At 27.9% G+C, this 8,633-nt stretch overlaps 1 long non-coding RNA gene across 1 annotated transcript; it reads left to right on the plus strand.

Moving 5' to 3' along the window:
• The first annotated feature begins 5,728 nt into the window (after positions 1-5,728).
• LOC128039673 (uncharacterized) lies at positions 5,729-8,192 on the plus strand. The gene is made up of 3 exons (XR_008194128.1): positions 5,729-5,776; positions 6,223-6,294; positions 7,896-8,192. It is a non-coding gene; the product is annotated as an uncharacterized LOC128039673 (long non-coding RNA).
• The last annotated feature ends 441 nt before the right edge of the window (positions 8,193-8,633 follow it).

The raw sequence follows: 8,633 nt of genomic DNA on the forward strand, positions 1-8,633 counted from the left end.
CATTCTTAGTGTATTTTTGGGTGATTATGTGGTGTTAATTGTGAATTATATACTTCTAATAATTTATATTCATGTTTTAATGCTTAATAGAGCACTTGGGAGAAATAGGAGTGAAAAACGGGTGAAAATTAGAACATTGGAGCAGTCCGGAAGTTGAACACGAGTAGCAGAGGTTCACATGGGCAAACCACACGAGCGTGTACTTAGGGCATGTCAATCTCAGGAACCGTGTGTGCTAACAATTGAAAGTTGCAATTTTTAAGTTTTTTTTTTGACACTTTAAGAAGGCATAGATAATAAAATAAACGAGGGAATAAGCAACTATCAAGATATAACACGAAAATTACCCAAATAACACCATTGAAGTCGATTTCCAAGCAGTTCTCCATCAAAATTCAAGATTCCAAGCTGATTTCCAAGGGAGTTATCATGGAATTCTTTTATTTTAGTGGTCATATTGTATTTTTTGTGTTTATTCTTGCAAGTATGAACTAATTCTCTTAATACTTAGGGGAGATGAAACATAGGATAGATTCTATTGTTTGATTTCTAGTTTTATGCCATAAAACCTTACTTTCTTTGTTTTCAATTATGAATGCTTAATTATTCTTTGATTGATAATTGTAGAGTGTTGGTCCATGTTTGATGTGCTTAAGTTTGAGGTTGAATAGACCTTTTTGAGGTTAGATCCAACATAATTAAATGGAGTTTCGTGCAATCTTAAAAATAGAACGACACAAATCTACCGGATTAGAATCAAATTTAATAGGGGGATCCATACAGCGAATTAATACAATAATAGGGGTTTTAATTAGAAACAAATTTCAATTAATCAACCTAGAGTTAGTTGCTCTTTTACTTGAAAGGGATATTAACATAAATTAAGGATTTCTACGGATCAAAGAGCGAAGAAAAAAATTGCATAAATTAGATTGAGAATTATAGATGAAATTTAAGTAGATTCTTACCTATGTATTGTTTTGTCACTTTGTTGATACTTGATTGTTTTTATCTTTTATTCTTTGGTGCATTCATTAGTTAATTTAGACAGTTTATTTTATTTTTAAACAATCATTTGAATTATTAGGTTAAATAATAGAAAGTTGATAATTACTAGTATTTGTAGTCCTTAAGAGAACGATATCTATGCTTATCATAACTATACTATTAATTGATAGGCTTACATGACTTAGTAAATTTATTAATTAGTTTAGTAGTCATCAAGTTTTTGGTATCATTGTTGGGGATTGAAATATTAGGAAAATGTTATAAAAATTAAAAAAGTGTTTAAATTTCTAGTAGTTGCAAAAGATACTTGAAATTTAAATGCCTTTTAGAATTTTATAAGTATATATTTTAAAAGTTTATAAAAAAAGTTTATTTTAAACCTTTTTAAAAAAGTTACAATTTTTTATAATTTTATAATTTTTACAATTTTTGTAATTATTAATTTCAACTAATTTCTTTTCAATTATCGTGCTTTTTGTATATTTTATTTTATAATTTTTATAATTTATATATATTCTAGATGTTATAAATATTTAATTTTTTAATTTTATATTTTTAATGTATATATATATTTAATAAAATAAAGTATTTATTTTTTATATAAAGATGTCATATAGTGCTTTGTGATTGGTTATAAGAAAAATTTTAAAATGTTTGTCAAAAAAGACTAAAAATATAATGGAGGTATACTTTAGGCACCAAATTGGGAAGTGAGTGTACTTTTAAGTACCAAATTGGAACAAAAAGTTTAAGTACCAAAATAAGAAAAGGGTATACTTTAGGGCCCAATTATAAAATAAACCTTTTATTTATAAACACATGGATAAAAAGACAAACACATGTTTGAAAAAAATAAAGAAATTATTTTGTCCTTAATGGCAAATAGTAGTATTTATCTCATGGGGACTACAGAAATTGTTGTCTGACTAAATGTAGTAAATCTTCATTCCCTCGCACAATAAAAAATCAGAATGCACTTATCAGATGGAACAAAGCAACATTTATGGAACATTGTCTTTTTGGAACACAACAAACACTCATTCATTGTCCCCATAAAAATCATCACACTACTTTATTTTAAAATTAATGAAAAATAGATTTCATAATGTAAATATAAATTATTTTGTATATCAAAATATTAAATATATTATATTATATTAATCTATGTCATTAGTTATATAAAACAATTAAGTTCACTCTAATAATTTTTTTAATCCATTCTCATTCGCACCAGATGCAATGAGTTTAATCTATTCAAGTTCTAGAGGTGTCTAATCTCCTATTTGGGTTTTCTTGCAATAATTACAAGAAAGTACTCTCTGTAATGTAATGGGACAATTTAGTCCGGGCCAAACAAATATATAAAACCAAAATAATTATATCAGTCCAAGTTCATTACAAAAAAATTAGACTTAAAAATTACATGTGGCCCAAATAGCCCAAAATAAAAATTTAGTGGCCCAACAGGCTCAAAACCTAAACAGAAACAGAAACCCTAGTGCCGCACCCTAGCCTGTGTCGTGGCCGCCTCTAGCGCCTACCACCAACTGCTCTGTCAACCATCCCTACAAAAATCAGCAAAAAAAATGCAAGAAGTAGTACAAAACAGTAAAAAAAAGAAAAAAAATAATATGTAAATTGGCTATAAAGCCACAACGATCAGTGTAACTTTTATGGGAGAAACAAGAGAAATAAAAAACAGATAAATTTCAAAAGGTATTTTTTTAAATTTTTCGAGCCTATTATTACACATATATATATATATATATAAAAAGAAGCAAACAGAAAAAGAAAAAAAGTCGAAGCTTTTTTACCTTTTAGGCTTGTAGCCTTTAGATCCGGGTTTTGGAAGCCAAGAGGCCGAAAAAAGGCACTTTTTCTGTTTTCCCGCAACTATGGACGACGTGTTTTTTAAAGGGGGTCTAATTCCGCCTTTAGCCCTTCCGCCTTTTAATTATTTTTCAATACAGTCCTTTTTTGTTTTTTAAATTTCTACTCTACTCTACTCTACTCTATGATTTAGATTTTGTTTCAATTCGGTCTCTCAAGGAACGATGTGTTTTGGGACAGGGAATATTTTCCCATTTGGCCGCTCTATTTTCTTCACATGTTGCAATTTAGTCCCTTTCTTTTTTAATTATTTTATTTCTTCCTTGTAATTTTAAATTTTTCACAATTTAGTCCCTGGATCAATGTCACCCACTCAGGGGATGACACGTGTCCCAAGGTTTGGGATAATTTCCCTTTTGGTCCCTGGTTATTTTCGCGCATTTTATTTTGATCCTTATTTCTGTTTTATTATTTTTTGTTATTTACAATCTATACCCCTTAATTTCATTACGATTTCAATTCAATCCTTAATTTATTTAACTTTAATTTTTTTGTTTTTATTTTTTAAACTATTTCATTTATTATTTTATTATTTATTTATTTAATTTCAACTTTTAATCAAACTTTTTTTATTAGTATTCACTTATTTATTTACTTTGTTTTTTTATATTTACAATTGGCTTGTTTTTGTATTTTCTTTTTATTGTGCATTTTTATTTTTTATTTTACCTTTATTATTGTTATTATTATTCCATTATTTATTTATTACTTTTTATGTACTTTAAAAAATTAGATTATTTATTATTGTTTTATTAGGCATATTAGTATTATGATTTATTACTATGACACTTTTACATTTTATTATGCATATTATTATTTCATTATTATTACAAATTGATGTTGCATTATTATTATTCTCATTATATTATTAAATAAAATATTAATCATGTCATAATCATTATCATTATTATTATAATCAATTTGTGTTGCATTATTACTATTAGATTAACGTGATCTCAACTACCTACTTATTATCATTTTTACCATGATCATTTCGATTTCTCTTCTCTTTATTCGCGTAGCCATTTTGTTTTTATGTTAGTCCCTACCATATTTTCCCTTAAGTTTAGATACATTTATTTGTTTCCTCACTATGGCTCAATCGCGTATCATATTAAATAGTGAATCCGTTTTTTACACGACTTATAAGAAATAATTAAAATTAAGGCAATGTTCTGTATTTGGGGATTCGAGAAGTAGTGCATTAACTTATGGGGTTCGACTTTTTCCTTGACTTTAGATAACCGAACATCCCTTTTAAAATTAAAAGACATGAGATTTAATTGATAATCGAATAATAAGCAAGTTTATTTTTGAGGATTCGAGATGTCGTGTCTTAACTTACGGGATGTGACCTCTTTGTTTACCTCGAGATAAGAAGGCCTTTTACATTTGTTTTAATTTACTTAAGTGATTTTGATATCATTATGCAAGGCGGGATCGTGTTTTAAATTCTCTTCAAATTTTCAATTTTCGGTGCTAAGACATCAATTAATCAACTAGGTACCAATTTTTTGCGTCACGGGAGTGCTAATCCTTCCTCGTGCGTAACTGACTCCCGAACCCATTTCCTGGATTTTGTAGACCAAAAATCATTGTTTTAGTAAATTAAACATTTTGTTAAAATGATCAAATTACGAGGTGATACGATCACACCTCATAAAAAGGATTGGTGGCGACTCCAATTTTCGTTTTCAAAGTAAAAAAAAAGGTTTTGACAGCTTGGCGACTCTATTGGGGACAAAAATAAGAGAGTCAAGCCACGAGTTGATTACTTTTGGTCTTTTTATCGAAAATTGATAATTTGGTTTAAATTTACGATCCCTTCGTTGCATTTCATCCTTCATGTTTTGATATCTCGGGTTGTATAACGATCTAGTATATTTGTTTTATTTGTTCGAATGTTTCTTTTTATGTGTTTTTCGCATATTACATTGCATAACTGTTTGATTTTGCCCTTCTTAAGTGGGAGTGAGAAGCTATTCCTTCGTGAGGTTTTCACTTCCATATAAGATAGTGGATCACTTTTGGGATACATTCGTACCTATGTCTTCGTGAGGTTTTCATCTCCGTATAGCCATAGGGAAATGTATTCCCCTAAACCGAACTCGGTCCATATGAGCCTATAATGGGTGAGGATCGAGGAATCTGTTGGTTCAGGTACCCTTACTTTAGAATCGAACTACAAATAATGAGCCCTAAGAGCCTACCCTAGGTAGAGTAACACCAAAACCCTAGTGGTCACCCAAATAGGTGCTCTTGTAATAGCTCGATTTTTAGTAGTGTCAGAATAGTGATTTGAGATCACTAAATTCGATGAAAAAGTTAGAAAAATTTATTAATTAATAATTATAAGTTAAGCGTGATTTTAGAAATATTTTTGAATTAGTAAATTTTGTGATTTAAAAGAAATTATTAGGTAAATTGGGTTAAAAACGAGGTATCGAGACCTCGATATTATAACTGAGCCGTAAATATTTTTATAAATATTTACGGAGTGTCATTAGGTAGTATTAAAGTTTTGTTAAGAAATTTTAACGCTCGATGGTTAATTGATTAAAAGGATTAAATTGCAATAGAGATAAAAGTTTAATTAAAGATTAAAGAAAAGTTAAAAGGATCAAATAGGAAATTATGCTTTTTCTAAAGTTGAGGCAGCATAAGTAGATTTTTTAAAAATCTAAAGTTAAAATATATTATAATATTATAATAATATTACTTAAAAGTTAAGTTATATATTATATTATATTATAAAAGAAATAAAAGATAGAAAAGAGAATTGAAACAGAATTGAAAAACGAAAAGAGAAGAAAGAGGGGAGAAAGAAAGAAAGAAAAAAAAAGGAAAAGTTGGGGTTTCAAGGTTCAAAGTTAATTTGGTAAGTCAATTTAATCCATTTTCTTGTAATTTTAAGTTTTGGAGTTCTAGAACAAAATATTTCATGGTTTATGCTGAAATTTTGAAAGATAGTTGATTTTTAGACATGAGTTATGTTGAATTAATTGACGAATTAGGGGTTAAATTGATTGAATTTCAAGTTAGAAGTTAGTAAATAGTTGATTTGTAAAATAAATTATAGGTTTTGAATTAATAGGGACTAAATTGAGAGAATTTCAAAATTAGGGATTTATGGTGAAATTAGAGAGTTAAATTAGTTTAAAGTGGGAATGGAATGAAAATATGAAATTAGTTTTAAGAATAAAAGTTAGTCTCGGTTTAAGGACTAAATTGGAATTTAGGAAAGTATTGAGTAAAAATTAAAATATTTAATATGAGATTGAATGGTGTAGTATTGATGATTTTTTAATTGTTTTAATTCTGTAGCTAGCATCGTACTGGAATTCTCGACTAAAAAGGGGAAAAATATAGTCGACATTGAATAGCTCGGAATTCCTGGTTTGTATTTCTATAATCCGAATCTAATTATTAATTGTTGTATTAAAGGTGAGAATTTTTTTTTTTTTTTTTTTTACAATTGAAATGGATTGTCTTGATATGTGATGAAATTATATTGGTTGAATTAAAGAGGAATATATATTATGAATATATATGTGTAAATGTGAAATTGTGCAAATATGATTATTGAATTATTTTTTATATGTACAAAATTCAGCCTTAATGCCCAAGTAGATGGAATTTAGAACTACTGGGATATTAGTGACATGCCATTAAGGAACTTTAGCGCGCTCTCTGATTATTAGCACGTTGGTGCTCTCTGATTATTAGCATGTTGGTGCTCTCTGATTACTAGCACGTCAGTGCTCTCTGTTTAGCACACCTGTGCTCTATGTATAACACTTCAGTGCTCTCTGTTCATTAGTGCATAACAATGCACCTCTGTATTTGTTCCGTATATCCTATGTGTTCTATAAAATCTACTTTGGGCTAAGAATAAGAATATGAGATAGTAAATTGAAAATAGAATGTGAAATATGTTGTAAATACAAGGAATACGCGAGTTATATACTCATAAATTGATTGTGGAATGGATAGTGGCATTGTTTAAATGATACGTGAATAAATTATGGAAAGGTATTGTAACAACCCGGTTTTGACCCTAATCGGAATAGTGGTTTCGGGACCACAAATCCGAATCAAAAAAATATTTTAATATTATTTTTAGTGTCTATTAAATGTTAAGTTATATGTGTGAAAAATTCGTGTGGAAATTCAATCGTTTGAATGTTCAATTCGATAAAAAGGGTTTAATTGCGTAAAATGAAAATTTAGGGGTTAAATCTAAAAATACCTAATTGTTGTTGTCTTTTAAAAATGGGGGTCTTAAATGTCAATTAGACCATTTGAAATGATAGTGGGTGGCTATGGACAATTATATCCTTATGTTATATGAAATATAAATTATTATTTAAAGGTTAATAAGGTAAATAAATAAAACAAACTAATATATGTTAATTAAAAACAAAGAAAAATTGAAGGTTATCATCTTCTTCACTAGCCGAAATTAAACAAAAGAAAAAGAAAGAAAACCTAGCTACATTCGGTCATATAAAAGCTTGATTGAGGTTAGTTCTTTGTTCGGTTTTTAATAATTTTTACGTTTTTGAGATCGTTGCTTTGTGTTCTTCTAAACCCATGTTTTAATTTTGTGAATTGTTGATGATTTTGAAATGTGCCATTGATGAATGCTTGGACTTTGTGATAGTTGATGATGAAAAATGAAAGATATGTGATAGATTAACATGTTTTGTCTTTGAATTTTTAATGAATTTGAGAAATTAAGAGCTAAATTGTGAAAATAAATTTTTAAGGGCTTTAAATGTGAAATAAATGAAATGTGTGGACTTGTATAAAGATAAGGAACATTCGGCCCTAGCTTAGTGTGGGCAAATTTTGTGTAGTTTGTGTTTTGTGTAAAAATGACTAAATTGCAAAAAGTGTAAAATGTTAGGGGCAAAATGGTAATTTGCCCATTTGTGTATTTTTGGATTTAATTGAATGTTTTGATGAATAAAAGAATTAAATTTGAATATGTTTAGATCAAGAAACGAAGAAAACGGTTTGGATCGGGGGAAAACGAAAGTAGTTGAATAGTCGATTGTGTCCGCTGATATCCGAGGTAAGTCTATTAGCTATTTAATTTTATTAAATCAGCATATGAGTATGTATATCAATGGTATTTGTGTTGAGTTAAATTTAAAAGTATAAAATTGGAATTGAAAGTATGAAATTATGTATACATATATATATTAGATTCGAATGACTATGAATATGCAAATATGCATATAAATGTCCTTGTAATAAATTTAGGTATGAACATATATGTATGAATTATATTCGAATATACATGTATATACATGTAAAATTTGTTGTATTGAATTTAGGTATGAAATTACAAAGGTATGAGATATACTCGAACATATGCATGTGTGGGTGAATAATGTGTGAATTTAGTATAAAATAGTGGTATAAGTTGGAGTGAATAAGTATGGGTACTTATGAATAAATATTTATATTGAGTATAAGTATGAAATTATATTTATACATATATATATTTTAAATTGAATATGTATGAGTATACAGGTATAAGTCCTTGTTTGAATATAAGTATAGAATAATATATATGTTTGTTAGATTCGAATATGTATATATGTACATGTATAAGATTTTGTATTGAAATGGTATATGAAATTATATAGGTATATGTGGAATTCGAATGTTAAAGGTACATAGTATATTATAAGTTGAATCTTATGATATTAGTAGTGGAATCTAAA

The sequence above is a fragment of the Gossypium raimondii genome, chromosome 3, assembly GCF_025698545.1.
Source record: "Gossypium raimondii isolate GPD5lz chromosome 3, ASM2569854v1, whole genome shotgun sequence".
Taxonomy (NCBI): domain Eukaryota; kingdom Viridiplantae; phylum Streptophyta; class Magnoliopsida; order Malvales; family Malvaceae; genus Gossypium; species Gossypium raimondii.